The following is a 6,753-nucleotide window of genomic DNA, read 5'->3' on the forward strand; positions in this document are numbered from 1 at the left end:
CCCGAGAAATCTGTACCTAGAGCGGGCCAAGCCATCACACTCAAAAAGGACATGAGTGAAGTTCTCCGTGCCCGGTCGTAGAATCTACATCGCTGCGTATTTGATCTGCCAATTTTTTATAAATATAAGTCAAAGGGCCCACGCCTAGTGACAAATCACGATAAAACCCTCAGTGAAGACCGCCTCGGCCTTACAATGTCAGAAAGTTTTTGGATCGCGACAGCCCTGCACGGAAGCGCCATTGCTTCAAAGCGCGCCTTTACATCTAGGCAGCCACAACCTGGTCAAGACATCTCATAGAATGGCGCACGCTTGGACCAGGCCCGATGAATGAGGCATTTGCCCCAAATTTCGCCAGATAATCGGCCTCCTCATTTCCAGGTATTCATGTATGGCCAAGAGCCCACATAAGAGTGACTTTGTTATTCACACTCCAGATTGTTGAAGCAAGTCCAAAGTAGCCTGACTGCCGGAAACTATAGAGATGAAACATTACCATTACCTCATAGCAAATGCCTCTAATTGTTACTTGAAAGTTCCTCTCGCATTAAATCGTCTTGATTAAGAAGTCTAACACTTCCAGGAGCTCCCCATCCAATCCAACTTCCTCCAGGACGGAGTTGTGGCCAATCGAACCACGTCCTATATATTTTGACAGCCTCAGTCTTGCAATCCTGGCCACCTCAACGGCACCAACATGCAAATGCAAGGGAACAAATCCCAGCATCCTTTCAAGAGCTGCCGTCGGCGAGAACGATATTAATATCAAATCCTTATTATTTTTTCATAAAAATTTTTCATACCCATAATTTGCAAAACACGTATCACTCCTGCGTAATATGTGGACATACAGGTGGTGTAAATTTCATGTTTTTACCCTTTTTAATTAACAAAAAAAAACAAAAAAACGTTAAAAAAAATATTTTATTTTATAAATAAAATTTATTTATTTTTTAAAAAAAATTAATTTCATTTTATTTGAACTCATTTGATTGAGTCACATAAAAATGAAAAACCAATAATGTGTACACATACATACATATATGACGTAGCTATATAAGATTATAATCATGCTTTATGAAATTCTTACTTCTTTTCTTTTTCTCATTTTTACTTTTAATGATTTTAATCGAAGGATGACTTGTAATTTTTTTTTGATTTCTTTTTAGGAATGACAACAGGACATCAAGTAGCTACGATTCGATATATGACTTAAATATTTTTTAATTAAAGACTATACCGAATTTCAATATGATTAACGAATTTTGATTAAACATGAATATCCTTTTCACACTCATCCACAGTTCCATAGATTATATAAAGGTTCCACATTCTCCACTTATTGATCCCAGTCTAATGTTGGACTTGTAATAGCAGATTATATACGATCTTCTTGACCAACCAGGGTATTTATATCCTTACTTTTGTTTTTTATACAATAGAATCATCCGTTTTCTTCTTGTCCGAAAATCCTGCATATGTTTCTATAACACTGTCAACTACACACTATTAATGTTATTTATAAAAGCTTGGATTGCGTACCTGGTTTTGCCTTCATATAAACTTTCAGTTTTATGCAAAAGTTCAATATATTCTTAGTTTCGCTTTTCTGCTCAAATTGAATAACAACATCTTCCCAAACTGTGTTTCAGCAACATCGAATCTCCAAATTCCAAATTTAAAACTAAAAATTCTGTGATTACTTTAACATTAATAAATTATGCACATTTGTACATATTTTTTTTCGAATTTCAGTAAATTTTAGTAAATTTCCAGTAATTTTCATTTTTACGAAAATTTAAAAGAAATAATGAAAAATGCATGTATAACGTGGGTACTCTACCAAAAAAGTAGAAAGATTTTGTTTTACTTATTTTTAAAATATTGTACACCTGGACGAATGTTACATACCTTAGTTATACATATACAACAATAATTTACTTTAAGGACTCACTTCAATTTTATTTTATTTTTGCTTTTGTTTTTTCTTTTTGTGTCTATTTTAATTCACCAACATTTCACTAAATTTATTTATGTTTTTTTCGTCCTGTGTCATCATGTCAAAGAAAAAAAAAAATATTTCAAAACTATAAAAAGCAAAACATGTAAAAGCAATTGAATTAAAAATTTTTTTATTTTTTTTATGTAAGTTGAATGACTGATGATCTTTGAAGAAGATCCTTTGTAAAATGTCCTTTACATATTTACAAAACTATATGCGATTATTAAGAATAAACTTTGAACTACCAGAACAAAACACGGAAAAAAAAATTTTTTTAAAAATTTTGAGCATAAATCTTTATACAGAAACAAAAACACAAGAAAAAAAAAAATATCAGAGCGGTAAATTTCATACGACATAAACTGAACTCAGCTGGAATTCTGTAAATTTTTTTGAAGAACTCATGCTTAAATCTTGTTTATTTTAAAATATGGAATATGTGTGCAAGCCATCACATATATATTAAAGTAACTAAACAGATCTACATACATATATATGTAAGTATTTTGACCTGTAAATTAATTATGTTTTTTTTTCACCTTGGTGTCAAATTGTCTACCTATTGTTTGAAAAGATGTGATTCTTTTTTTTTTCTCAATTTTTCCAGAATGAAAAATGTTTCTTATACTTCAATTTCAAAAAAAAAAAAAACAGAGTGCTTTCTTTTTATAAAAAAGTTAATTAATTAATATACAAGAATGAAATTCTAGAAATTTAAAAATTTTTCTTCCAATTTATAATATAGTATTCAGAACAAACTCAAACAAACTCGGGAATTTAAAATTTCCAGCGAAATACTAAGAGATTTTCAAATGAAAAAATAATTTTCAATAATAAAATTACTATAATTAATACAAACATTTCATTTTTAGGTGCCAGCCGGAGGCAAAATTCAATAAATGAAAAATTCAAACAGAAATTTCCCGCCTCATAAACTACTGTTGTTTGCATCACGAAATGTACAACGAAAAATATTTTACCGATTCTAGAAAGAAGTATGCTTAAGCACATTCAATGAAATTGTAAGGTGCTGAGTTGGTTGTAAATTCTTACACGAATTTATACGCTGAAAATATTTACCTAATTATTCAAGCAGAAAATTACAATCAGGTAAAACGTAAAATTAATGTTGAAATTGATAATTTACTTGAACGGATGTACACTCAAAAACTTATGATGAACATTCACAAAACAAAATTCATGACTATTGGGTTCTTATCTCCAAATTTAAATATATTTTTAAATAACAAACTCCGTGAACAAGTAATAGAATATAAATATCTTGAATTGTGAATCGAATCTCAATTAAATTGTAACATAAATATATTCAAATTAAGTACAAAACTTCCAGGGGTGGCTGAAGTATTTCGAAGAAAAGCGCAACTAATTCCAAACTCTGTGAAAAAGTTAGTATTTTGTTCGTTATTCCATAGCCAAATAAATTATTTAATTTAATTGCATGGCTCTTTTATGAAAGAATTGCAAGAAATAAAATATTTTACGAATAATAATCCCAGTAGCTCAAACTATCAGGAATCACAATTACATAACATATGCTTTCTTAAACCAGATTTACCTTATAAGTATTGCAATATATATTAAAAATTCAAACTAATTAATAAAATTTCTAAAATAAGATTTACTTAATAAGGTACACAACTTTTCATAATTTCTTAGTAAGGTAGGCAACGTACAATTTTCCCTATACAATTTGTTTTGAATGCCAATTTTATAAGAAGTTAACGCAATCTTAACTCTTTTCTTTTAAATTGTTCAAATATTTACTTTCAAAATTTTCTTGTAAGTCCTTATCGAAACTTTTAAGTGTTAAAATCTTTAGAAAAACGAGTTAAAAATGATACTTTTCTTTTTCATAATATTTATAATTTATTTAACAGTTTCATATTTTTTCATACGGATTTTTAAATATTTAAGGACCTTTACTAAAATATCTTAATAAATTTTAATTTTTACGTATATTTTTTATTTTCAATTCTAAATGTCTGCCCATTCGTAATGATGTTTGAGATCAAAAGGAAAAAAAATAATGGGGAAGAAAAAGGCAACAAAATTGAGAAAAGAAATCACCATTTTATTTCAATTAATTAACATTTTTCTTTTATTAAATTCTTTAATATTATAAAAATCAGTGAAATCAGTACACTTTTAACTGATTTTATTAATAAAAAAAAATGACACTCTTTTCCATTTTCATCTTTGAACAATATATTAATTGCATATTATTTGAAGGTGTTAGAGCGTATGGTGTACAACCATTTCAAATTCAGAATACTATAAACGCGGTACTCAAAAAATAATATACGTCAAAACTTGTTGGAGATTTTCTGGTTTATGAAATATTTTATTAGAATTTTATACTTTATAAATACAAAATTATTTAATATAATAATAAGAACTTCTCGCCTTTTTAATACAGTTATATTTAATTTCTTTAATTATATTCTAAAAATTTTATTATAGAAACAAAACGTGGAATATATAGGAATCAAAGAGTTGAATTCTTTAAACAAAAAGACATTATATAACAACAATGTTCATACGTACACAACATATGCACATTCTTTCTTCTATTTTGTATTTATACCAAAAAAAATTAGCGCGAATTCTCTTATTTTTTTAGAAATTATTAACATTTAAAAGAACTCAAAAAAGGGTGGGTCGCGTATATATGCAAATTAAAGAAGAAAAAAATTAAAATGCCTGACTCCATTGTGAGATTTTCTTTTAATTACATTAAAAACACAATATTATGAGTTTTTTTTTTTTTGAAAACAATAAAAATCTGACATACAAAATAAAATTTTGTTAGCATATACATTTGACGCATAATGTAAATTTCTAATATACATTTAAAATAACAATTAAATGCATTCAATTCTAAAAAGCAAAATTAATGTAAATTAATATTAAGTCATACAGAAATATATAATTAGTATGTGTAATTTAAACATTATATAATATGGCCACCAAATGAGTTCATAAGATGCACATAAGGAAAAAGTAAAATTTTTCAAAAAACCCTTCCATTTTGTTTGAATAAATTCATTAAGGTTTGGCTGGTGAATAAAGTAATTACTTTGTGATTACTGGCAAATAATTTTATAAGTAATGTTTCGTAGTCCTTAATCTTAATATACGAGTATGTAAATAGAATTTTTAATATAGTTGGCCATATTTTGTTAAAATTTAATTAATTATAGTCTAGTTTATTTGTTAGTTTATTTATTTACATATTTTTTAAAGAATATTACATACATATTTTACAAAGACAATTCCAAATCGAAGTAATCTTGACAACGAAGCATAAATGACTCTTGCGGTATAAGTGGCAAAAAAATTTCAATCATTGGTAACCTAGAAGACCTACTAATAATTTTATCATTGACATAATCACGACACTCCCCATCAATAAATATATTCGATTTTCGAATCCGATGCAGTAGAAGTTTTTTATTTCGAACTTCTTCCTTAATTGAGAAAAATTTCAGAAAATCACATATTTTTAGGCTGAAACTAATTACAACAATAGCAAATATTACTTTCTGTTAAAATATCAATCTCGGATAATGAAAATCACAGATTATTCAATTTGAAAAAGGTATATTATTTATTGGTCGAAATAACACAGAAATAATTCTCCTTAAAATGGGAAAATTTCCCAAAAAATTTCTCTAATAATTAAAATTTTTTTAATTCTCTGAAAATTTTCATGTAACTGAAGTTGTAATGGATCGTGATTCTTCAATCAAAAGCAATCGATTCCTATCTCTAATCAAAATTTCAATTTTTAGCTAAAATTTTTAAATTTAAATTTTTTCAATTAAATTCTTAAAAATTTTTATTTTGCCAAGAAAAAAAAATGACTTTTCTAAATTCAAATTAAAAATGAAATAAAAATAAACAAAAGTCAAATTTTAAAATAATTGGAAATTATTTTTTTCGATTAAATTTGAATTTTTATATAAAAAAATATAAAATAATATAAAAATAATGAAAACCCGCAATTTTTGTTTTAGGTTTGAGTTCATTTCAGTGGAAAACCTACACAAAAAATTAATGAAAATTTAAAAAAAAGAATATTTTTCTTTGGACAATTTAAAAAGCGATATAAAATCACTGTATAATATTTTTCGATATACTTATACCTGGTTTTACTTGAATCTAGATTTATTGAACTAGAATTGTTCTCGAGAACAAATGAAATATAGGCATAAGGAACTAAAAAATAACAAACAAAAAACATAAATTTCATGGTCTTTTCAGAATGACACAAATTATTTGAGTATTTAAAGAAAGATAAAACCAAATCAACAATAAAAAATGCACTGACATCCTGGACAATACCAAAAAAAAAAAAAAAAAAACGGAGAAAACTTTTAATATTTAGTAGTCAAGGTGCTTTTTTTTAATTTATCCATTTGCTTTAATTTTTTGTTATTTTCCATGTAATTGAATAAAAATATGTACACAAAAAAGTAAAACGTAACTGACACCCGCTGGTGTTGCAATATCCTCACGTTAAAATAATGAACACCTTTTTAGAACGGACGACATACACCGATGGAATGCATATACCAAAATTTAACTGAATCACCGTATATGTATTTGGAATGCAGTGATGTTCAAACTTATTAAATATTGTTTGAATATTTTAAATATATTTATGGAATTTATATGACTGCGTCTATAGTAGCTGTTTTAAGTTACGATGATCTTCTGAGTGATTATAA

Source organism: Condylostylus longicornis, unplaced genomic scaffold (assembly GCF_029603195.1).
Source record: "Condylostylus longicornis isolate FDR11 unplaced genomic scaffold, ASM2960319v2 ptg000005l, whole genome shotgun sequence".
NCBI classification, from domain to species: Eukaryota; Metazoa; Arthropoda; class Insecta; order Diptera; family Dolichopodidae; genus Condylostylus; species Condylostylus longicornis.